Consider the following 25,157-nt stretch of genomic DNA (forward strand, 5'->3'; position numbering starts at 1 on the left):
TTGTAACCCCAGGCAGGCCCGGCATTCCACCCCGCCGCCCCCCAATGGTCACAATTGTGCCCCCATTGCTTGTCAACTACACAAACATATGGGTCTTTCAAATGAGGGATATCTCTATAGATGCTCTGGATTTGTGGTGTGGGAAATGGGCACTCTACAATATCACAGTAGTCAAAGGTATAAGTAGCCACCTGGGTGCATGATGAATTATACCAGAAGGTGTACCCACTAATGTCTTTGGTAATGGCTACTTGCTGGGCCTTCATAAGGCTAATTAAGGAGAAGATGTACCAGAGATACATGTTTGTGCGATATTCGCCTCCTCTGGGGCAGGAGATTTCTTGCAGTGGGAAGCGTGGATCCAATTTGGCCTACCGGCCAATTTGACGGAGGTTGCGGTAATCAGGAGAACTTGGAATGGACCGTCAAATCTCGGTTCTAGGGTATTTTTCCGCACAAACTTCTTAACCAGGACCCAATCTCCGGGGAGTAGGTTATGGGAACCTGTATCCAATTCGGGATCTGGAATTGAAGAGAAAACTTGGGCATGTATTTTGTTTAGGACATTTGCAAGTTCAGTTACATAGTCTACTAAAACATCTGATTGGAGTTGCAACTGCTGCGGATAATAACAACCTAGTCTGGGTGCTGTCCCAAATAGAACCTCATATGGGGACAGTGAATGCTTCCCTCTAGGTGTGTGCCTAACACTGAATAGAGCTATTGGTAGGCTTTCTGGCCAGGGCATCTTTGTTTCTTGTGACATTTTTAACATTCTGGTTTTTAGAGTGCCATTCATGCGCTCCACTTTACCACTACTTTGTGGGTGGTAAGGGGTATGGAAGGCTAGAGTCACCCCTAGAGCAGTCCAAATTTCTTTAGTCACAGTTGCTGTAAAGGCTGGGCCTTGATCACTCTCAATGACTTCTGGGAGTCCGAATCTGCATACAATATCTGTAATTAGGCGCTTTGCGGTTGTCTTTGCAGTGATATTGGCCACTGGGTAGGCTTCTGGCCAGCCTGAGAACATGTCCACTATTACTAGTGCATATTCATGGGGCCCACTCTTGGGCATTTGGATGTGGTCAATTTGAATTCGTTGGAAGGGGTACATGGGCTTTGCCAGGTTCTTTGCAGGCACCTTGACTGGTCTTCCCGGGTTGCATTTTGCACAAATAACACAGGCTTTGCAGAAGTTGCTTATCAATGTTGTGATTCCGGGTGCTTCATAATACTTCTGTATGAGGGCGGCCATCAGTTCTTTTGACAGGTGTGCAGGCCCATGTGCCCATTGGACCACTGCTGGGTATAAATTTCTGGGAAGACAAAATTTGAAGTTGTTGTAATATATTCCGTCCTTTTGGACAGCTCCTTTCTTTTTCCATTTCTGGATTTCCTCAGGAGTGACTGCAGCTTGTTGTTCTTGTAAGATTCGCAAATCAGTAGGAAGAGTTTGCAAAGCAAAAATAGGGACTTCTTCTTCTTCTTCTTCTTCTTGTCCGGACACTTCTTCATCCACTTCCTGCAGATCCCTGGCCGCTAACTTAGCAGCTTGATCAGCCAAATGGTTGCCCTTTGCTTCATCTGTATCCAATTTCCCATGGGCCTTGACTTTCAAAACGGCCACTTCTTTGGGGAGTAGGAGGGCATCCATTAGCTCCTTGATTGCAGTGCTGTGTTTGACTGGTGTACCGGCGGTGGTAAGAAATCCTCTAGTCTTCCAAATTAGGCCGAAGTCATGTGCCACACCCAGAGCATATCTTGAATCTGTATAGATGTTGGCACGTTTTCCTTCTGAAATTTTGCATGCTGAAGTCAGAGCCTGTAATTCAGCTTCTTGCGCAGACATTGCTGGCGGTAAGGATGATGATTTAATGACTTCATCTGTTGTGGTTACGGCATATCCTGTGTGATATGTTCCTCCTTCATCGGCATATCTCGATCCGTCCACAAACAGGGTAAAATCCGGATCTGGTAATGGGTTCTCATGCACAGTTGGTAAGTGCACTGTTTCCATTTTCATCTGTTCAAAACAGTCATGAGGTGTTTCTGGGTCATAATCATTCTTTATGACCAGATCTTGGAATTCCTTTTCCAGGAAATGGCGTGGCCATACTTCTAGAAGGTCAGTTGTTGGGTATTTGACAATACCATTTTCCTGTAGCTGTTCTTCGTTCATGGTGGCCCATAGTTTTGCCATGGGCCCAAGATCATTCCATGACCTTGTCTTCAACTTGGTAACAGGAATATGTGGGATAGCAGTATCCCAATGACGGTAAAGGTAGTTAAGTTGTTGAGGTAGCTGGATCAAGACCATGCTATTGCCTTCAGAGTCACAATAGAAGTCTTGTGCAGTGAGCTTTACATCGGTCCGGTGGTAAAGCTCATCTTCATAGCAAGGTTCAGGAGTAATGTTCGGTTTGTACCACATGGTGCAGAAGGCGTGATCTGGGCCTTCACAGAGAGGTTTTTCGCCTTCATAAAATGTCAAATGTGGATGCATGACTTTCTTGATACATCCACAGAGCAGGTGAATGTAGGTTTCATCCGTGATAAATCCATAATAGATACCCCCCTCAGGGAGTGGAAGAAGAGTGGACGGATTAAGCACTTGACATCTTTGGATGGAAATGTTGTCAGGCAAAAGAAGATGACACTGTAAGCGCAGATGTCTGGCTGGAGACACGTGCTTGAGCTGGACTTGGTTGATGATGGCAGAAATGTCATGAGGGGCCAAAACAACCAGAGGGTGGCCAAGGACCAGGTCTGAGGTTCTTTCTATGAGTTCTCTCGCAGCAAAAACAGCCCTGAGACAGGAAGGAGTCCCTCTGGCCACAATGTCCAGTTGACATGAGAAATATCCAATAGGCCTCTGGCGGCCTCTTGAGTCATTAGTTTGGGTGAGGACTCCTGTAGCATGGCCTTGTCTTTCAGAGACGAATAATTTGAAAGGTTTGGAGTAGTCAGGTAGGCCCAAGGCAGGAGCTGAAGCAATGGCACGTTTTAAAGCATCGAAATTGTCCAGGGCGTCATTGGTCAGACAAAACGGGTCAGACTTAAGAGCGTCATAGAGAGGTTGCATAAGCAGAGAGGCTTCTGGGATCCATGCTCTGCAGTAGGAAATGAGGCCTAGGAAGGCATGAAGAGACTTTGAAGTCCTTGGAGGTGGAATGTCTAGCACAGCTCTTACCCGGTCCCGAGTAAGATGTCTGGTACCTTGAGATAGACAATGTCCAAGGAAGATCACTGAAGACTGACAGAATTGTAGCTTGATGAGTGAAGCTTTACATCCCTGTTCTGCCAAATAGGAAAGAAGACTAAGTGAACACCTTTCAGTAGTGGGCATATCATCTCCACACAGCAGTAGATCATCCACATACTGAAGCAGGACAACTTCTGGGTGGTCAGCTTGCCATGGGTCAAGGATGGTGCCCATGGCCTTTGCAAATTGACTTGGAGAATTTTGTGCCCCTTGGGGCATGACAGTCCAGGTATACTGCTGCATCTCATGAGTGAAAGCAAACAGGTATTGACAGGATGGGTCCAGTGGGACACTGAAAAAGGCATTGGCCAGGTCAATAACTGTGAAGAATTTTGCAGATGGTGGGACTCCAGAGAGCAGAGTGTGAGGATTTGGTACAAGAGGGGTGTCCAGGACGGTAGCTTCATTAACAGCACGGAGATCCTGGACCATCCTGTACTTTTCCGGCTCACCCTTTGGAGTTTTCTTTTTCACAGGAAATAATGGGGTGTTGCATTCAGATTTACATTTGACAAGGGCACCCTTCTCCAAGAGTGCCTTGATGTGGACAGAAATTGCAGCAGACTGTGCTGGTTTTAATGGATATTGTGGTTTTCTTGGTAACTTAGCTCCTGAAATAAGCTTTACCACCACAGGGGGAACATTTAGGTGACCTATGTCCTCTGGGCCTGAGGACCATAACTTAGCGGGCACCTGTGTTTTTAATTCCTCTGGGAAATTGGACCTTAATTCTGCTGCCTCCTCACGGGGCTTTTCTATATGCAGCATCAGAGGCAAAGAGCATAGGGCTGAAGTGTCTGATACAGACAGAGGTGTAAACATTTCTACCTGCCCATCCGGGGTAAAGGTGATGGATGCTTGCAGGCGTGAGAGAACATCAGCACCTAACAGGTTAATGGGGCATGTGGAGGATACTACAAAGCGAGCAAGCAGGCTAGAGCCAACTCGTAGTGGAGTTGTTAAAGGGCTACGTCTTGGCTGGCCATCCACTCCAACACAAGAGACATCAATACTGGACAGGAAGGATGGGTCTGGCAGGTCTTGTTCTCGTAGAACACTACGGGCTGCACCTGTGTCAACTAGAAATGTAGTAGGATGGTCTTCAATGGGCAAAGTCACTGTGGCAAGTGGCCCTCCCTTATCCCCTGTAGACGCTGCCATTACAGGGATTACAGACACAGGCTTGCCAGTTTCCTAATCATCTGGTTCTTCAATAATTGGAATCTTTTTCTCGGTCTTGGGGCCTGGGGCAGATTTAGAGAACTTTCTGGGTGCCCCAGGTTCCTTTTTAGGTTCCGGACAATCACTTCTGTAGTGTCCCTGAGCCCCACAATTAAAACAAGTTACATCCTCTAGCTTGGCACCCTTGGTGCCAGAGGTGATGGGGGTAGCGCGGGCCACCATGAGTGGAGCTGGATTGGGTCTTCTTGGGGTCTGAACAGATTCCAGACCTCTAGCAACTAAAAGCAGGGTATCCAAGGGAACAACCTTGTATTCAGGACGTGCAGCAATGATTCCCTTGCGTATAGAGTCTTTAACACCTTGGACAAACGCACCTGACAGCATTTGTGAATGAATCTTGTCAGTAAGATCAAACCCCAAATCTGTGAACATTTGATACAGCCTTGCATGAAACCTTTCCACTGATTCTCCTTTATCTTGAATAACATCAGTAAGGCCAGCAGCCTGATCCGCAAGTTTGTCCTTAGCCCATTCTCTTAATTGGGTGCAAAAAGTTACTCCGGAGGGGTAATCAACGTCACTGCCGAGCAGATCCGTACTGAGGTGTCGGGCCATGCTTGGCCAATATGCATCCCCTGCTTTTATAGCACAAATGCTCAGTAGGTCACGCCATGCTGCGGAATAAGTCTTTTGAATTTGAACTATCCCTCGGTAGAAGGGCATAGGCTGTTTTTCTGGGTCAGGGAGTGATTTCATTAGAGCACTAGCTTGAGTGGGATTGAAAGCAACATATTTAGGAGGGGCCTGTTCTCCCCGACCCTTGTGGCCAAAGGGGTCATCGATAGAACGATGAGTTGGGGCTCCCGCGGCAAGCTCCGATGAGACATGGGACACCCTGTCCATCTCGTCATCATCGAATTCTATGATATTGGCTCTTTTGCGTGGTGCAGGGCCTGAATGAGGTGAAAGGATCGGTGGTTGGGAACGAGCCCCAGATGCAGGGGTGGCTAGCGAGTCATAACCTGGGGATAGGTAGTCACCGGGAATTACCGGCATCAGGGCCGAACTGGGGGCCGCCATATTGGTGGCCGGAGAAGGTACTACATTAGGGTTAAGGGAAGAAGTGGCGGCCATGTTGGAAGAGGGCACATCCGGGGCAGACTGTGCCGGACTGGGCATGACCGGAACCTGGGGCGTGGCTTGGGGAGTGGGGAGTGGATATCCGGGATAGGGCAGGGCCATGGGATATGGGAAGGGGTAGGGCCAGGCTGGGGAGGGGAAGGAGGTGGGGTATTGAGCTGGGGTGGAGATGGGAGGGAACGGAGAGGGATTGGTAGGGGTGGGTGTAGAGGGAGGAGCCGGGGCAAGGGCGGAGGAGGTGGTTAGTTGGGTGGAAGAAGAGGGGAGGGGGTCATGAACAGAGAGAGAGTGTAGGGCAGGAATGGCAGATGAAATGTTAGGGGAAGGTATAGCAGGTAGCGTAGGGATGGATGAGGATGATGGGAATGTTAAAGATGGGGCAGGGGAAAAGAAAGATCCATCAGAATTCAGGACCGGGCAGACAGGGGAGGTGATGGGATGGGTATTGGGAGTGGGGAACATAGTCAGCTGGCTATCACTTATTGCTGACTGAACCTTGGGGATAGACATTCCCTGGGCGCCGGTTTTGGGCGCTGGCTGAGGATAGACCCCAGCAACACAATTATTATGATACACAAACAATTTCACACCTTTGTGATTTATCTCTTCCTCAACCCAACCTTCTAGCTGAATAGCCTTCGCTACTCTATACCATGCTTCAGCAGTCTTTAATAAACCATTATCTGTAAGTTTGCCTTTCTTTTCTGTCAGTAACCTACGCCAACTTTCTGGTTGCAATCTTCCACATGTCGGTACAGCAATTCTACATACTTTTGCAATCTTTTCAACACCTTTAACCATTTCCTCACCCTCTCTGTCTTCGACTAAATCACATGCTAACCAGCCCTTACTGGGCTTGCTTAAATCCTGTCCCATAATCCCTTTACCCCTATACCAGCGTCCTAGATATAGGGAGAGAGAAGGAAAACTGAACAAGAACGTCTACAATGCTCGACTGCCACCCGAGAATCGTGGGACTTTCTCAGGTGCGTCTTCCCAAAACGTAGACTAGTCACTGAATCCGCCAACCCGGGGTGGTAGACACGGATTGGAGCGAGGTGAGAAGTGTGTGACCAATCACTTCTCTTTCAAGAGAAATGGGAGTGGATAGTATAATAATATAGGAAGTTTAGAAAAGATGAAAGGCAAGGAAAAATCCTTAGAGACAGACACAGGAGTTCATGAGACTCCTAATAAAACAGACAAGACAACAATACAATTGAAATACAGTGCATGCATTACAGTTCAAATAAAATCAACAATAATCCCTTTCCTTCTACATGTGCTTACTCCAAAGTCACCTTTCTCAACCTCGTAGTGTCCCCGCTCGGAGAACGACTTTCATAAGTCTCACTACCAGCGGCCAAGGATAACAGCTAACACCGGTCCGAAATCCTTTCCAGCCTCCCTCTACTCTGCAGTCCACAAGAATGTGGCCACGTCTATCCTCACTCCCGTAGTGCCCCTATAAAACCCACTTATAAGTCTCACTACCACGTGATGCGAAAAACAAGCAATACCTGCCTGAATTCCCCCAGGAAACAAAGTCCCCTGCCACAAGGCTAAGTCTCCTACCACGATTAAATAATCAGTGGACCTTCAGCTCAACTAGAGCCGAAGGGTCCGGGTCAGGACGTCCCCAACTCAACTAGAGCTGGATGGTCCGGGTCAGGACGTCCCCAACTCAACTAGAGCTGGATAGTCCGAACGCGCACAGTGAAGCTAGCTAGGCTATCAAAGTGACACAAACTTGGATCACAGGAAACTATGATTCTACACAGATCCCACAGTTCCACAAACTTCTTTTTCCTTACAGCCACAGCCACGAGGCTCCTAAAAGAAGTAAACAGGCAAAGAAGACCCCCCAGGAACACATCCACGGGTCAACCCCTCTTTTTCCTTACAACCACAGCACCGTGGTTCCTAAAAGAGGTAAAACAGGCAACAGAAGATCCCCCAGGAACACATCCACGGGTCAACCCCCCTTTATCCCAAAAGGGGTAAAATACAAACAGATAGACAGACACACAGAAGACCCAGGCAAGTCCCCTCAGGTCCACCCCCCTTTATCCCAAAAAGGGGAAAACAAGCAAGACAGAACCCCAGGCAAATCCCCTGCAGGCCCACCCCCCCTTTATCTCAAAATGGGGAAACAGGCAAACAATTCAAACACAATTCAAACACACCCAGGCAACAGATAGACTAAAATGCAGGTAAACAAGTGAGTAACGAGACACCGGGCAAGATATTACCTGTCTTTGATGTCCTCCCGGGAAGCAGTCACAGACACGTGGACGGGTCAATCAAAGGGGCCGGAACGTACCGGTGGCTCTGCAGAAGTCTCTACCGTGTATCTGGAGGTGATCAATCTCCCTTCCTTCCCCCTGGATTCCTCCGTCCACCCTTGTCTTCCTTAGGACGGCTCACCGGCCGGACATAGCCCGATGCCCCACGTTGGGCGCCAAGTTGTTATGGTACTTTTTGAAAGTAAACCAAAATGTTCAAAGTCTATCTGTTCCTGTCCAAATCAATAAAATTAAATTGCGTATATACGCTGAAGTAATTAAGTCTGACACACGAGGTTCAGGTTAAAATAACTTCGAGAAAGTTTATTGGCAAGTGAAGAAAAAGCGGGCGCGCAGGCCCTTTTAAGAGGCATTTTGCGTCATCATTGATTATTAGAATATCAGCAAATAAACATCATCAATTGGATTAATTGTTAAGTGACGGGGTTAGTGTCTTACCTATTGGTTCGTAAAATTAAGAGGTTAGTCCCGTGCCCACCCATCAGAGGTGGGATTATTCTGGACACGGGTGGGGGACAAGGGGGTCCTAAGCGTCATTTTACACGGTCAATGATATCAGGCTTTATGTCCAGGTGCAAGGTCTCTTATGAATAGAACATTTCATTACTACTGTGTTCTGTGGCCTTCAAACTGTACTATCTTACAAGCTCTAAGGAGTAGCCAGCAAGTCTTAAGGAGTAGCCAGCACCTCCTGGTACTTGTCCTTGAAGGAAACACGGTCTTTGTCTACTGTATTAATTGGGTTGAGAAGTTCAGTCACGTAATGTAGTTTTAAAATGAACAAGTTAAGTCATGAGGACAAAATGGAGGATTGAAGAAGTCAGGTTAGGAGGACAAAATGGAGGACGAAGTCACAGTATAAAGTTAAAATGGAGTTAGTACAATAATTCAATACAAGTACAATAAAGATTTTTAATAATTCCACATCATATATAGTTATTATATGTATTATATATACGTGTGTAATTTAAATATAAGTATTTTTATATTAATATATGTATATATAAATATAAAAATACACTTAGTTTGACATTATGTATATGATATATATATATATATATATATATATATATAATACATGTATTTATCTTAAATATATATTGATTTTTTTAAAACTTTATTTTAGATTTTACACTTGCAGGGAGACTGCCTGTCAGCACAGACAGTCCCCCTGCAGGCAGATACACAGGCACTTATTGCGACCATGTGATCGAGCGCTCACGTGGCCGCGGGGTGCTAACCTGCCTCGGGAACACTGTCTGGGCAGACAGTCGCTCGATCACATGGCCGCAATAGGTGCCTGTGTATCTGCCTGCAGGGGGACTGTCTGTGCTGACAGGCAGTCTCCCATCTGCGTTTCTCAGGTAAGTTTCTCCCGGCTCAGAACCGTCACCGTTCCTCTAGGGGATGTTTGCGATGACGGTCCTTGTGGCGAAACCAACCTCGCCACTGGGCCCTGGAGAAGCCTGTTTGCTAGCCTCCTACCTGCTGACTATGGCCCCTGGGTTATTTGGGGCATATTGTACTTTATATTGCTGCTACTGGCCCTTTAAAATCAGCGATGGACAGATTGGGACTTTTGGGACTACTGTCCCTTTAAGACTGTGAAGCATATTCTAGTGTACTGCCTGTAATATTGTATATGTATTCATGTGTTAAGTTTAACCTGGGTGATATGTATGCAGCATTCATCTGATTGTTCGGTAGAATCACTCCATTCATTATATTGAGTGAAACTACCGAACAACCAGACCACCCAGGACTAAGTGTGCCTCCAATTACAGTTTGCAACAATGTTGCAAACGGGTAATTGGCAATCAGTGTAATGTATTCTTTGTCCTCTGGGTGGCCGCCATTCGGGAAACAAACACGTGGCGGCGGCCATCTTAAACTACCGAACAGCGGTGTTTTGCCGTCGAGTGTCTGGAACTAAAATCGGACACTTGACTAGGCAAACACCGCTGAGACCTCCATACTTCCAGAAATTCGTATAGAAACTACCGAATGGCCCGCCGTTCGGTAGAAAGAACCCCACAAACAAGGGAATTCATTCAAACCCTCTCCAGGCTCTATAACACAGGCAATTCGCCTGTTTTCATTCCATTGTTTGTGACCGACCGCAGGGCCAAAATGCATGGAACTGTTTTCGGATACTTTACCCATGCGGTCGGTCAAATCTTTGGAACCTCATATCTCCCGAACTGTTCATCCGAATGACTTGAATTTTGGATATGTTGTCCCCCTGAATAAGGGCTATCCAGCGATGCTGGATTTAAAGGTGTACCCCCTGTTTTTGGGGTACATCCAGAACTTGGCTGGAAAAGTGTACCGGATAATTGGGTTTAATGTTATCTGAGGGGAGGGGATGTGTGGGCTGAACCATGTATGTGATTGGTTATTTTATGCCTCCCCCTGGGTGTGGCCTGTATGTGGATTATTGTAATAAAAGCCGGGCTGGATGAGCCAGGCCAGAGTTCCTGTTTTACCCTCAAAGTGATGTGTCGTCTCATTATTCGGGGAAGGATTTATTGTACGCTGTTCCAATTGACTGCTAGGTGTACAAGCCTATTCGTATGGTTCCTATTCAATGGTCTACAGCATTCAGAGGCTTGAGAAGGTTCATATGTTTCTCGGATTCGGTGATTGTGGTGTCTGCCAGAGTGCTTGGAGTCCTCAGGAAGCACTAGGAGCATCCATTAACGGAGGTACCAAGTCGGGGTGCCAGGCGATCCGTTACAGTCCTGAACCGTCATCGGTCCTTAAGGGGTTAATTGTTCAAACACTCTGAGTATAAGTTAGACAATAATTAATCAATATGTTTAGTTTATAATCCTGCACTGATCACAAAGCACTTAGTGTGAAATATATATAAAATGAAGAACATTTAATGCTAGGGCTACAGCTAGACACTAAAGGGCCACTCCAGACCAATAAAGCACTTTAGGAGGGGCGGAGCTTAGCGGGCAAAGCGGACGGTCGCATGGTAGCGGGGCTCCCGATAATTGAGCCGACAAACCCCCTATACAAACGAGCAAAAGGATCAAATCACCTCTCCAGACAGCCATCGAGACCCACACATCCTCAATGGGTCGAAAAACGAAAAAGGCGAAAGCCGAAAAACCCCGACAGAGCATGGATATCGGGGCTCTGTGGCGGCAGGCACAGGCCGCAACCGGAGCGCACATGGCGGCTATGCATGGCGGATGCTCCGATTTTTCGGATGGGACCTCTGAAGGAGAGGATGGGGACCCCTCACAGCCCGAGACCATACAGGTACAAACGCTGGTACAGGCACAGCCACCCATGAAAGCACCCACCCCAGTTACTATGGAGGCTTTGGGGGAACTCATGGCAGACCACCATAGAAAGATAGCTGCAGATGTGGCCCTACTCAGGGAAGATTTTAAACTTGTCACAGTCAGGCTGGGAGCTGTGGAAGGCACCGCCAATAATCACACAACGCAGATTGCAGAATTACAAGCGGCAGTACATGGCCTAAAGCAGCAGACCCTGCTCCACGAGCAGCTACTTGCCTCCCAAGAGGATAAACTTCGCCGGAACAACATAAAACTTAGGGGAGTCCTGGACTCCGTCCCAGAGGCGGAACTACCACATCTGGCCAGAAGGCTTCTCACCACGCTAGTGACCCCGAGAACAGCCAAGGCGATCACCCTCGATGGCATATTCCGCCTACCAAAGTCCGCGAGAGCCCCACAAACCGCCACAGGGGACCTCATAGTCCGGTTTCAATCCATCAGTGACAAGCAAGCAATCATGGCAGCAGTCAGAGGCCAACCGACACTTACCTTCGAGGGGATGGCACTTTCCTTTTTCTCTGATCTCTCAGGGGGGACATTGGCGTGGAGGAGATCCCTGGGCCCATTCACATCCCTCCTACGACAACACCAAATCCGGTACCGCTGGGGACCAGGGCGCACCCTTCTGGTTGACCGAGGAGGCAGCTCTCACATGGTCCATAACATGCAGGAGGCCACGGAGGCACTGGGACTATTGAACCTCCCCACGACTGCGCTCACTACAGCGACAGACACAGCTGGACCCACGCGCACACTAGGGAGGAACGCAGCCGCCGCACCGGAATTTGTCCCTCGACGACCACCTGCAAACCCATATGCGGCAGCCACTACATGAACTGGAGCCCGGTACTGTGGGACTCACTTTAGGGCATGCCCCCCACCGTCGACCATTTGCATAAGACTCTACACATGTTACAGTTGAGAACATTTTAAGTGTTAATTTTGCAACCACGGAAATAGTTTATTTTTATTTTTCTTCTTCTTCACTAACCTCACTAGAATGCGCCTAATAACTTCCTGCTCACGCATATGTTGACATACGTTGTGCACACAATCTCTTACAGCTTAAAGGCTTCTTATGCAATACCACATATACACTAGACCCGCTACTCACTGTACTCCTAAACAAGTTAAAACGTATTGAATCTTGGACATATTTCAGGAGCACCCACACTATTACAGGCATCCAAAGGCACTTTCACGCCATTTATCTATGGCCCCACCTGAGCTTCCCCTCGGGGTTACAGGCGCTACCTGACCGGCACAAGGGGACGCTAAACTACTCGCTATAGACAGAAACAGGGTAGATAGAACGCAAGGGCCACCAGCTCATCTCAGGGTTATACAGCAGGGCCCACACTACGCAGTACAGCTCCCTTCAGCATAGAACAAATAACATGCACGCCCATGCATGGCGCATCATTATGTTCCAGGACCGAGCTTTAGGTCACCTACGATATGCGGACAACTACTGCCCCCCACAGCCACATCAGCTTCACCCCTCATATGCCGCAGCTAAGCGCCCTGCGAATATTATTCTCACATTGTTTCAATGTCATATGTCCAACGATGGACAACTTAATTAATGCCAAAGTTATGTTTAGCTTATTCATCGTTTTAATGTTTTCAGTTTTGCGAGAGATAACCTAGAGAAAACACTCTCACTTGATAGTTAGCTGGTTTCTGCTTATTTTCAGTAGACATACTCGATGACCATGCATTCACTTATACCCACAAAAATGTGCAAGGAATCTGTATACCACGGCACTGTTACCTCATGTAAGTTTAAATTGGGCTTGTACCGCTGTCGTGGCGCAACAAGCCTGCTATGTTCATGATTTGCACAATAAAATAAAGATTGACAAAAAAAAAAATAAATAAAGCACTTTAGCGTGTTGAAAAGCTTTGTGAGTGAAGCGTGTCCTCTTTTTTTCATTTTGGAAAAAAAATGCAGATTTTAATAGAAATAAACAATTTGATAAATTATACTGCCCCCTCACCTTCCCCCATATTAAATACATGCAAGTTTTCATTTGGGTATATCTACTAAATAGCCATTTTTATTTATTTAGTATTCGGGCAGTGGAGTGTCCTTTTAATATTAGAAAATCAAAACCCTCAAATTGTTTGAATTTCCAGTAGAACAACACGTACATTAACTTTACCTTTCTGGACTCACTTTCTTCTGTCTGACAGTAGATCAATGTACAGATGATTAATCAACAACGGGACAGAGGCCTGAAAACACATCATCATCATCATCATGGATAAGGACAAGGACAAGGAACGTAGGACACACCGGCCCGGGAGTCACAAACAGACATGGGGGGACAAACTGACAAAGGCAGTGGGTGAGAGGGACAGAGACAGACATGGAGGACAGAAACAGATCAGGGCTGGGGAGGGATAGAAACAGAGAAGGAGTGGGGGGTGGGGAGGGTAAAGGGACAGAAACAAATTTGGGGGAACAGAGACAGGCATTGGCTTGGGGAGGACAGGAACAGACATCGGGGACAAAACCGACAATGGCTGGGGGGACAGAAACAAACAAAGGCTGGGGTGGCAGAAACATTACTTTCCCCATTGTCTCCAGGATAGAGGCCTCTGTAAAACCTGTTTAAACCAGATTGCCATGCTGCCAGCCAGGGACCAAAATATACTTTTACTAACTTTTGAACCCCTGGTCTGATTCATGCCATTTTTTAATATGTTGTTCCCTTGAATGGATTGATTGTGAATATGTAATTTTTATGTGAATGTGATGTATGGTTTTAGAGTTATGAATGTTAGGTAAAAAGTATGTATTAAACTGTACGTATAATTGGGTTACCTCTCAGGCTAAGGGGAGGAGATGTGTGGGATGTAACCATTGTGTGATTGGGTAATTCATACTTGTCTGTGGGCATCTCTCTTGCAGGGGAGAATTGCATAAAAGCAGAGTGTGTGTCATTAAAAGTCAGTCTTGTTCCAGCATTAAGCCTTGGCTCATGTGTGGATTATTTGGCGATACCAGCAAGTTATTACTCTGTGGATTACTTGGTGATTTTATTTTATGGGAAGAAGGGAATGCTTGACGGAGTAACAGATTGTACCGTCACAATATCTGTTTAGACAAGTTAAAATTCTGCTTATAGAACATGGTAGATTTCTTTTATTGGATGGTTCCAGGAAATGACTAATGAACTGGTTTAAATGTTATTTTTTTTAAATTACATAAGAATAGATCTTAATTACCTAGGACAGGGGTAGGCAACCTTTTAGCAGCACTGTGCCGATATAGGATTGTGATGTCCCATAGCGTGCCGATCCTCAGGCCCGTCGCTACCAGGCAAGCTAACCAAGCAATTGCTTGGGGCCCCGAGCTGGCCTGGGCCCCCAAGCAGGGCCGGCCATTTCTATAAGGCTGCAGCCGCCTGAGCGCTCTATAGAGAGCTTCAGGCGGCTGCAGCACTGCCTCTCTCGTCATCTCCCCTTCCCTGTAGCGTGGCCGAGCTCCTCTTCCTCCTGTCAGTCCGGCTGGGTACCACGCGGTACAGGAGATTAAGTTTCCTGTTCCCGGCCGGACTGACAGGAAGTGCACCCTGAGCTCGGCCACGCTACAGGGAAGGGGAGGTGAGAAGAACATAGGGAGGGAGGGAGGGGGGGAGTAAAAAGAACATAGGCGGGGGAGTAAGAAGGACACGGGGGAGGGGAGTAAAAAGGACACGGGGAGGGGAGTAAGAAGGACACAGGGGGAGGGGAATAAGAAGGACACAGGGGGAGGGGAATAAGAAGGACACAGGGAGGGTGGGAGGGGAGTAAGAAGGACATAGGGAGGGGAGTAAGAAGAACATGGGGAGGGGGAGAGTAGTAAGAAGAACATAGGGGGGGTAGTAAGAAGAACATAGGGAAGGGGAGGAGTAAGAAGAACATTGGGGCAGAAAGAAGAACATAGGGAGGGGAGAAGGAGTAAGAATAACACGGAGGGGGGAGGAGCAAGAAGAACACAGGGGGGGTGAGGAGATGAGGAGAACACAAGGAGGGGGAGGTGAGGAGAAGGGGAGATTAGGAGAACACAGGGAGGGGGATGGTGAGGAGAAGGGGAGATTAAGAGAACACAGGGAGAGGGGTGAGGAGAAGGGGAGATTAGGAGAACACAGGGAGGGGGTGAGGAGAAGGGGAGATGAGGAGAACACAGGGAGGGGGGTGAGGAGAAGGGGAGATGAGGAGAACACAGGGAGGGGGTGAGGAGAAGGGGAGTTGAGGAGAACACAGGGAGGGGGTGAGGAGAAGGGGAGATAAGGAGAACACAGGGAGGGGGTGGAGAAGGGGAGATGAGGAGAACACAGGGGGGGTGAGGAGAAGGGGAGATGAGGAGAACACAGGGGGGTGAGGAGAAGGGGAGATGAGGAGAACACAGGGAGGGGGTGAGGAGAAGGGGAGAAGAGGAGAACACAGGGGGGGGTGAGGAGAAGGGGAGATGAAGAGAACACAGGGAGGGGGTGAGGAGAAGGGGAGATGAGGAGAACACAGGGAGGGGGGTGAGGAGAAGGGGAGATGAGGAGAACACACGGAGGGAGGGTGAGGAGAAGGGGAGATGAGGAGAACACGGGGGGGGGTGAGGAGAACACAGGGAGGGGGGTGAGGAGAAGGGGAGATGAGGAGAACACACGGAGGGAGGGTGAGGAGAAGGGGAGATGAGGAGAACACGGGGGGGGTGAGGAGAACACAGGGAGGGGGGTGAGGAGAAGGGGAGATGAGGAGAACACATGGAATTTTATGCACATTATATGCAACAGCAGTATTTGGACTGTAAACTTTTTTTATTGATATAAAGTGTGGGTGAACTTAAACTGTATGGCTATGCTGTGGTTCCTGTAGGCTTTGCGCGCGGGGAGTCCATTTTGCTTGGGGCCCCCAAATTCCATCAAATGGCCATGCCGATCCTATTTTTTTAAATTGAGGTGTGTGTGCTGCCGTATTCTGCTTGTGTTATTTATACTGTAATTGCTTTGTATCGTTGTATTTGTGCGTATATGAGCTATTATATTGTATATGTTCATTAGTAGTTTATGGTATCATGTATGATACATATGAATGTGGGCTGTGTATGAGGGCTGCTTGTGGAATTGTGTGTGGGTGGATATGTCACATTGTGTGTTAGGTAGTGTATGGAGGCTGTTTGGGGTTTTGCACGTGAGAGGCTGCATGTGGGATTGTGTGCATGTATGTAGATTGGTAGTGGTGTTGAGTTTGAGGGGATTGTGTGTATGTTTGTGTGTGGGCTTTTCGTATTATTTGTATGAGGGGAGGCTTATTCTGCAGGTCTGTGTATATCTAGCAGTGTGGGTGGCTTCCCTGGGTTCCACTGGGGACCAGCCTGGGCAGGTACAGGTCAAGGACAGGAGCTGCAACATCAGTTGTGGGCTGCTCTACTACAGTGTGGATTCCCATTCACAAGTGCTGGGAGGAAGTGATCTGAGATCACTACCTCTACGTGCTGCAATGCATAAATTGAGGATTGTCCTTCACTACCTCTTTGTATTAGCAGATATCTGAAGTTTCACTGAGACTCCTGATAGGCCAGACCCTGTTTGGCTCTAGCAGCCTTGAGTGCCGTGCAAAGACACCTCGAGTGCCGTGCATGGCACTAGTGCCGTAGGTTGCCTACCCCTGACCTAGGAGGTCTAGCCAGCATTGAAAGGGTTATTCTAACTGTCAGCTAAAGTTTTTATGGCTTTACGCTGCAGTGGCGCTGGGGTGGCGGTAATACCGTGTCTCTGGGTGCAGTTCCCAGTTCTGGCCGCTGGGTGGCGGTAATACCGTGTCTCTGGGTGCAGTTCCCAGTTCTGGCCGCTGGGTGGCGGTAATACCATGTCTCTGGGTGCAGTTCCCAGTTCTGGCCGCTGGGTGGCGGTAATACCGTGTCTCTGGGTGCAGTTCCCAGTTCTGGCCGCTGGGTGGCGGTAATACCGTGTCTCTGGGTGCAGTTCCCAGTTCTGGCCGCTGGGTGGCAGTAATACCGTGTCTCTGGGTGCAGTTCCCAGTTCTGGCCGCTGGGTGGCGGTAATCCCGTGTCTCTGGGTGCAGTTCCCAGTTCTGGCCGCTGGGTGGCGGTAATCCCGTGTCTCTGGGTGCAGTTCCCAGTTCTGGCCGCTGGGTGGCGGTAATACCGTGTCTCTGGGTGCAGTTCCCAGTTCTGGCCGCTGGGTGGCGGTAATACCGTGTCTCTGGGTGCAGTTCCCAGTTCTGGCCGCTGGGTGGCGGTAATACCGTGTCTCTGGGTGCAGTTCCCAGTTCTGGCCGCTGGGTGGCGGTAATACCGTGTCTCTGGGTGCAGTTCCCAGTTCTGGCCGCTGGGTGGCGGTAATACCGTGTCTCTGGGTGCAGTTCCCAGTTCTGGCCGCTGGGTGGCGGTAATACCGTGTCTCTGGGTGCAGTTCCCAGTTCTGGCCGCGGTTTCCTCCTCCGGCCGCCAGGTGGCGCTGTGAGCAGCTCTGACAGTCCCAGCAGCCCATGCGCGCGGCCTGTGACAGGAGCCGGCGGGTGGGAGTATCAGTGTGTGAGGAGCCGCTCGGGCTGACAGACGGACAGACAGACTCCCGACCAAGTAACAGGTAACCCCGCCCACTGCCCCCCTGATTAACCCCTTACTGTCTGACAGGATCCATCATGGCGGGAATTAAACACAGAGAGACCGGGGGGGGGGAGAGTGACTGGGAGAGAGAGAGAGTGTGTGACTGGGAGAGAGAGAGTGTGTGACTGGGAGAGAGAGAGAGTGAGAGAGACTGGGAGAGAGAGAGTGTGTGACTGGGAGAGAGAGAGAGTGAGAGAGACTGGGAGAGAGAGAGTGTGTGTGACTGGGGTAGAGAGAGACTGGGGGAGAGAGAGAGAGACTGGGGGAGAGAGAGAGAGACTGGGGGAGAGAGAGAGAGACTGGGGGAGAGAGATACTGGGGGGAGAGAGAGACTGGGGGAGAGAGAGACTGGGGGAGAGAGAGAGAGAGAGACTGGGGGGGAGAGAGAGAGAGACTGGGGGGGGAGAGAGAGAGAGAGACTGGGGGGGGGAGAGAGAGAGAGAGACTGGGGGGGAGAGAGAGAGAGAGAGAGACTGGGGGGGAGGGAGAGAGAGAGAGACTGGGGGGGAGAGAGAGAGAGACTGGGGGGAGAGAGAGAGAGAGACTGGGGGGAGAGAGAGAGAGAGACTGGGGGGGAGAGAGAGAGAGACTGGGGGGGGAGAGAGAGAGACTGGGGGGGAGAGAGAGAGACTGGGGGGGAGAGAGAGAGAGAGACTGGGGGGGAGAGAGAGAGAGAGACTGGGGGGGAGAGAGAGAGAGAGACTGGGGGGGAGAGAGAGAGAGAGAGACTGGGGGGGAGAGAGAGAGAGAGACTGGGGGGGAGAGAGAGAGAGAGACTGGGGGGGAGGGAGAGAGAGAGACTGGGGGGAGAGAGAGAGAGACTGGGGGGAGAGAGAGAGAGACTGGGGAGAGAGAGACTGGGGGAGAGAGAGAGACTGGGGGGAGAGAGAGAGACTGGGGGGGGAGAGAGAGAGAGAGACTGGGGGGGGAGAGAGAGAGAGAGACTGGGGGGGGAGAGAGAGAGAGACTGGGGGGGGAGAGAGAGAGAGAGACTGGGGGGGAGAGAGAGAGAGAGAGACTGGGGGGGGAGAGAGAGACGGGGGGGAGAGAGAGACGGGGGGAGAGAGAGACTGGGGGGGAGAGAGAGACTGGGGGGGAGAGAGAGACTGGGGGGGAGAGAGAGAGAGAGACTGGGGGGGAGAGAGAGAGAGACTGGGGGGGGAGAGAGAGAGAGACTGGGGGGGGAGAGAGAGAGAGAGACTGGGGGGGAGAGAGAGACTGGGGGGGGAGAGAGAGAGAGACTGGGGGGGGAGAGAGAGAGAGACTGGAGGGGGAGAGAGAGAGAGACTGGGGGGGAGAGAGAGAGACTGGGGGGGAGAGAGAGAGACTGGGGGGGAGAGAGAGAGAGACTGGGGGGAGAGAGAGAGAGACTGGGGGGGAGAGAGAGAGAGACTGGGGGGGGAGAGAGAGAGACTGGGGGGAGAGAGAGAGAGAGAGAGACTGGGGGGGGAGAGAGAGAGACTGGGGGGAGAGAGAGAGAGAGAGAGACTGGGAGAGAGAGAGAGAGAGACTGGGGGGAGAGAGAGAGAGAGAGAGACTGCTGTGACAGGGGGAGAGCATGGTGAATTTATGGAGTATCTGTTGTGCCCAGTGGGTGTGAGGCTGGGGTTCCTGCTGCGCCCGGGGGCTTGACTATGCCGTGGCTGATGTACTTTTTGAAGATGAGTGACTTCATGCCAATGGTAGGGCTAAGTGGTGTGCCAGTGGCTGGTATGCAGTGGTGTCAGTTCTGCCAAAGGCTCCTGGGATTGGGTTTCTGTTAAGGGCTGGTTGGTAACTTTGTGTGTCACTCAGGATGATGTAATGAGCTGAAAGTTCTATATGTACAGTCTGAGTATTGTAACCGGAAGCAGGCAGTAGTGTAGCTGGTTATTGCTGTGTCCTAATATTGTTTCTATCCCAGATAAACTACACCAGATGGGTCCCACCAGGGAGATTCTGACTTCAATAAATAGGATTTATGTGTGTGAATAAAAATGAGATTTAAATGTAAAAATTTGAATTGTTTATTTTGAAACCATTATTAACCGCTTAAGGACCAAACTTCTGGAATAAAAGGGAATCATGACATGTCACACATGTCATGTGACCTTAAGGGGTTAAATAGACACTATAGTCACCAGAGCAACTACAGCTCATTGAATTTGTTCTGGTGAGTAGAATCATTCCCTTCAGGCTTTTTGCAGTAAACACTGTCTTTTTGGAGAAAATGCAGTGTTTACATTACAGTCTAGGGATACCTCCACTGGCTACCCCTCAGATGGTTGCTAGAGGTGCTTCCTGGGGCAGTGCTGCACAGTGTGACTGACATTCACCCTCTGCATGGAGACATTGAACTTTCCTAGATATGTATTGATTCAATGTATCTCTATGAGGAGATACTGATTGGCCAGGGCTGTGTATGACCTGTGCTGTCTCTGCTTCCTTGACCGTCTCAGCCAATCCTTTTGGAGAAGCATTGTGATTGGTTCAGATGGCAGAGGCAGCAGCTGCAGGCTTGAATACAAGTACGATTTTACTATATGTAGGGGAGAAGAGGGGGGCTAGATGGTGGTTTTAACACTATAGGGTCAGCAATGCATGTTTGTGTTCCTTTAAGTCTTGAATGTGCTTTAACCATGAACCACGCACACACATTAGTATATGTTATGTGTCTGTGTATCTACCACGGTCCTCACATTTTGTGACATTAAATAGGATCACTTTTAAGCACATTGCTGGGGTGGATGAGTGGCCCACCAGCCCTAGTCTGTCGAATGTCTCGGTATGCAGGTTGTTGTAAATAGCTGGTACCCAATGTCCTGGCAGAATTCATTCCTCTAAGCTATCCCTGCTACGCTGACTAATGAGCCACGCTTGGTAGATTAATGGTTTATAAAACATGTTTAGCTTATTTGTTGCTGTCCTTGTCTTGCTACATCCATAGACCAGTATGGGCAGTGGCTGGGCTGTGTTAGGTATTGTGTTTAAAGGGAGTATTAATTTAATTGCTGTTGTGAATTTGACAGTTGGTTCTAGGAATTGCCGTAGGCCATAGAGCGGATATCTGTCATCACAACGTTAAGAATGGCCTAGTGGGGTCGCTTTTGATGCTTTTATCTTTTAGAACACTTTACAATACTCTCAGAGTCAGAAAGGGGGAATATTGTGCGAATGTCAAGCTAGTAACCTTGGCTCTATGACCAAAATACATACGCTGTATAGAGCGTTCAGCTTTCCCCCCATATTTCAAAGGTTTAGCAACGTTGGCCTGTGATGGTTCTGTAATGACAAGCTCATAGCACCAACAATACTGTTTATTGTGCTGTATTATATTCAATGTTGGCAAATGTGTTAATGTTTGGTTTTTACATTTTGTACCTTTCCATTCGGTTTTACATTCAATTGAATTAATTGGTAGTGAAGCTATTAGTGTCCCTCTGCTTTATGCTGCATGTATACCACATACTGTTTTGTGTGTGCATGCTATTCTGTCTTTCTTTAAAACAGTGGTTTGTGGTGTTTGCAGAGGTGTTGTGTTGCTGTATGTATGCCACGATATATACCATGATAGAGCCATGCCACCAAGCTAATGTACAGGACATGATAGAGCCATGCCACCAAGCTAATGTACCGGACATGATAGAGCCATGCCACCAAGCTAATGTACCGGACATGATAGAGCCATGCCACCAAGCTAATGTACCGGACATGATAGAGCCATGCCACCAAGCTAATGTACCGGACATGCTAGAGCCATGCCACCAAGCTAATGTACCGGACATGATAGAGCCATGCCACCAAGCTAATGTACCGGACATGATAGAGCCATGCCACCAAGCTAATGTACCGGACATGATAGAGCCATGCCACCAAGCTAATGTACCGGACATGATAGAGCCATGCCACCAAGCTAATGTACCGGACATGATATATTTACTAACCCTGTATATCTGGGATATAGCTATTTACTAACCCTGTATATTATCTGGGATACAGCTCTTTACTAACCCTGTATATTATCTGGGATACAGCTCTTTACTAACCCTGTATATTATCTGGGATACAGCTCTTTACTAACCCTGTATATTATCTGGGATACAGCTCTTTACTAACCCTGTATATTATCCGGGATATAGCTCTTTACTAACCCTGTATATTATCTGGGATATAGCTCTTTACTAACCCTGTATATTATCTGGGATACAGCTCTTTACTAACCCTGTATATTATCTGGGATACAGCTATTTACTAACCCTGTATATCTGGGATATAGCTATTTACTAACCCTGTATATCTTGGATATAGCTATTTACTAACCCTGTATATCTGAGATACAGCTATTTACTAACCCTGTATATCTGGGATATAGCTATTTACTAACCCTGTATATCTGGGATATAGCTCTGTACTGACCCTGTATATCTGGGATATAGCTATTTACTAACCCTGTATATTATCTGGGATACAGCTCTTTACTAACCCTGTATATTATCCGGGATACAGCTCTTTACTAACCCTGTATATTATCCGGGATACAGCTATTTACTAACCCTGTATATCTGGGATATAGCTATTTACTAACCCTGTATATTATCTGGGATACAGCTCTTTACTAACCCTGTATATTATCCGGGATACAGCTATTTACTAACCCTGTATATCTGGGATATAGCTATTTACTAACCCTGTATATTATCTGGGATACAGCTCTTTACTAACCCTGTATATTATCTGGGATACAGCTCTTTACTAACCCTGTATATCTGGGATATAGCTCTTTACTAACCCTGTATATTATCTTGGATATAGCTATTTACTAACCCTGTATATTATCTGGGATATAGCTATTTACTAAGCCTGTATATCTGGGATATAGCTATTTACTAAGCCTGTATATCTGTTTGTACGTTTGCTGTACCTCCTGAAGTTGTGAATCACACTGATGAAGGGAGAATAGATAGGGTTAGTCACAGGAAGAGCTCTTTAGGGAAAAAAAAAAAGCTGTTAATTGTATTACTCAATGGAAAGAGTTAAAGGGAAAGTCCTTGTTGCGATGAACTCACTGCTTATCATTGCCACCCGAGGTCGCACTGCTTGGAATCGATAATATGGAAGTTACACATAGTAGCTGAAGATGGACAAGGTTTTTGTTGTCCAGGAGAACTTTATTTATTTATTTTTTTTTTTTGACCATTTTAAAGCGTAGAAATTCCTTACACCATAACCACTTCGTATGATGCAATGACCTGTAATGACTATAGTGCTTAGAATAAGTATCATACTGAGCTTGAAAAGTCAGTTGGTTTCTGCGCAAATGTTTACTTTTATCCTATGCTGGGATCCTAGAGGGGTACCATGACCACTTCAGTGATTTATAGTGGTCATGGTGCCTGGATTCTCTATGTGCAGTGTTTCGCTATGACACGCTGCTCATACAGAGTTTAACCTCTTGGCTGCTGGAGATATAATTGGCAGGGTCATATCGGCGTCCTTAGCCAGCATGGAACAAGAGCCGATGGATCTGCATGTTCAGCTCTGCAGAAATGCATCTCCAAGGAGGAGGGGAGCCTCGAATCCGTCAGGGACCCAGTTAAAAAGGCAAATTGTTACTCAATCTGCGATGCTTGGAGTAACCCTTTTTATGATAGATTCATTAAACGATTCTGTTTGTATCAATAAATCAGTAAAACACTTCTGTAGTGCTGATTTCTTTTATCTGCCACGGTGTTGGCGGAGTCGCGTATGTAAACCTTTGAGCAGCTTTTTGTCATTTTCTTGCACGGAGATGGAGTGCCCATTTAAGGCTTTTGATGCAGATGTTTTAAGAGTTCTGTGTTTTGGTTGGTTGTCCTGCCCTGTTAACGTGTATAGAAATTCCTCACCACCAGTCTGGTTCACAGGCTGTTATCAGATCAGGCTCTGTGTGTGCCGGCTAGTGGGGATTAGATGGTAAATTGAGCAACTAGCCTCATCCTCTGCAAAGAGATTGTACCTTCTGATCCACACACAAACAGACTTCAAAGCTTCCTATAGTGACAGACAGAACTATGTGTTATTACACAGCCATTAATAACTAGCGCTGTTATTACACAGCCATTAATAGCTAGCGCTGTTATTACACAGCCATTAATAGCTAGCGCTGTTATTACACAGCCATTAATAGCTAGCGCTGTTATTACACAGCCATTAATAGCTAGCGCTGTGTGTTATTACACAGCCATTAATAGCTAGCGCTGTGTGTTATTATACAGCCATTAATAGCTAGCGCTGTGTGTCATTATACAGCCATTAATAGCTAGCGCTGTGTGTCATTATACAGCCATTAATAGCTAGCGCTGTGTGTCATTATACAGCCATTAATAGCTAGCGCTGTGTGTCATTATACAGCCATTAATAGCTAGCGCTGTGTGTCATTATACAGCCATTAATAGCTAGCGCTGTGTGTCATTATACAGCCATTAATAGCTAGCGCTGTGTGTCATTATACAGCCATTAATAGCTAGCGCTGTGTGTCATTATACAGCCATTAATAGCTAGCGCTGTGTGTCATTATACAGCCATTAATAGCTAGCGCTGTGTGTCATTACACAGCCATTAATAGCTAGCGCTGTGTGTCATTACACAGCCATTAATAGCTAGCGCTGTGTGTCATTATACAGCCATTAATAGCTAGCGCTGTGTGTCATTATACAGCCATTAATAGCTAGCGCTGTGTGTCATTATACAGCCATTAATAGCTAGCGCTGTGTGTCATTATACAGCCATTAATAGCTAGCGCTGTGTGTCATTATACAGCCATTAATAGCTAGCGCTGTGTGTCATTATACAGCCATTAATAGCTAGCGCTGTGTGTCATTATACAGCCATTAATAGCTAGCGCTGTGTGTCATTATACAGCCATTAATAGCTAGCGCTGTGTGTCATTATACAGCCATTAATAGCTAGCGCTGTGTGTCATTATACAGCCATTAATAGCTAGCGCTGTGTGTCATTATACAGCCATTAATAGCTAGCGCTGTGTGTCATTATACAGCCATTAATAGCTAGCGCTGTGTGTCATTATACAGCCATTAATAGCTAGCGCTGTGTGTCATTATACAGCCATTAATAGCTAGCGCTGTGTGTCATTATACAGCCATTAATAGCTAGCGCTGTGTGTCATTATACAGCCATTAATAGCTAGCGCTGTGTGTCATTATACAGCCATTAATAGCTAGCGCTGTGTGTCATTATACAGCCATTAATAGCTAGCGCTGTGTGTCATTATACAGCCATTAATAGCTAGCGCTGTGTGTCATTATACAGCCATTAATAGCTAGCGCTGTGTGTCATTATACAGCCATTAATAGCCA

At 47.7% G+C, this 25,157-nt stretch overlaps 1 protein-coding gene across 1 annotated transcript in view; it reads left to right on the forward strand.

Annotated features, from left to right (window-relative positions):
* The first annotated feature begins 17,710 nt into the window (after nucleotides 1–17,710).
* The window catches only part of SCAP (SREBF chaperone), a 114,334-nt gene continuing 106,887 nt past the window's right edge, over nucleotides 17,711–25,157 (forward strand). Inside the window, exon 1 of the mRNA XM_063452861.1 lies at nucleotides 17,711–17,803. The gene's annotated coding sequence lies outside the window, so the exon portion shown is untranslated. The remainder of the gene's footprint in view (nucleotides 17,804–25,157) is intronic.

The sequence above is a fragment of the Pelobates fuscus genome, chromosome 4 (assembly GCF_036172605.1).
Source record: "Pelobates fuscus isolate aPelFus1 chromosome 4, aPelFus1.pri, whole genome shotgun sequence".
NCBI lineage: Eukaryota > Metazoa > Chordata > Amphibia > Anura > Pelobatidae > Pelobates > Pelobates fuscus.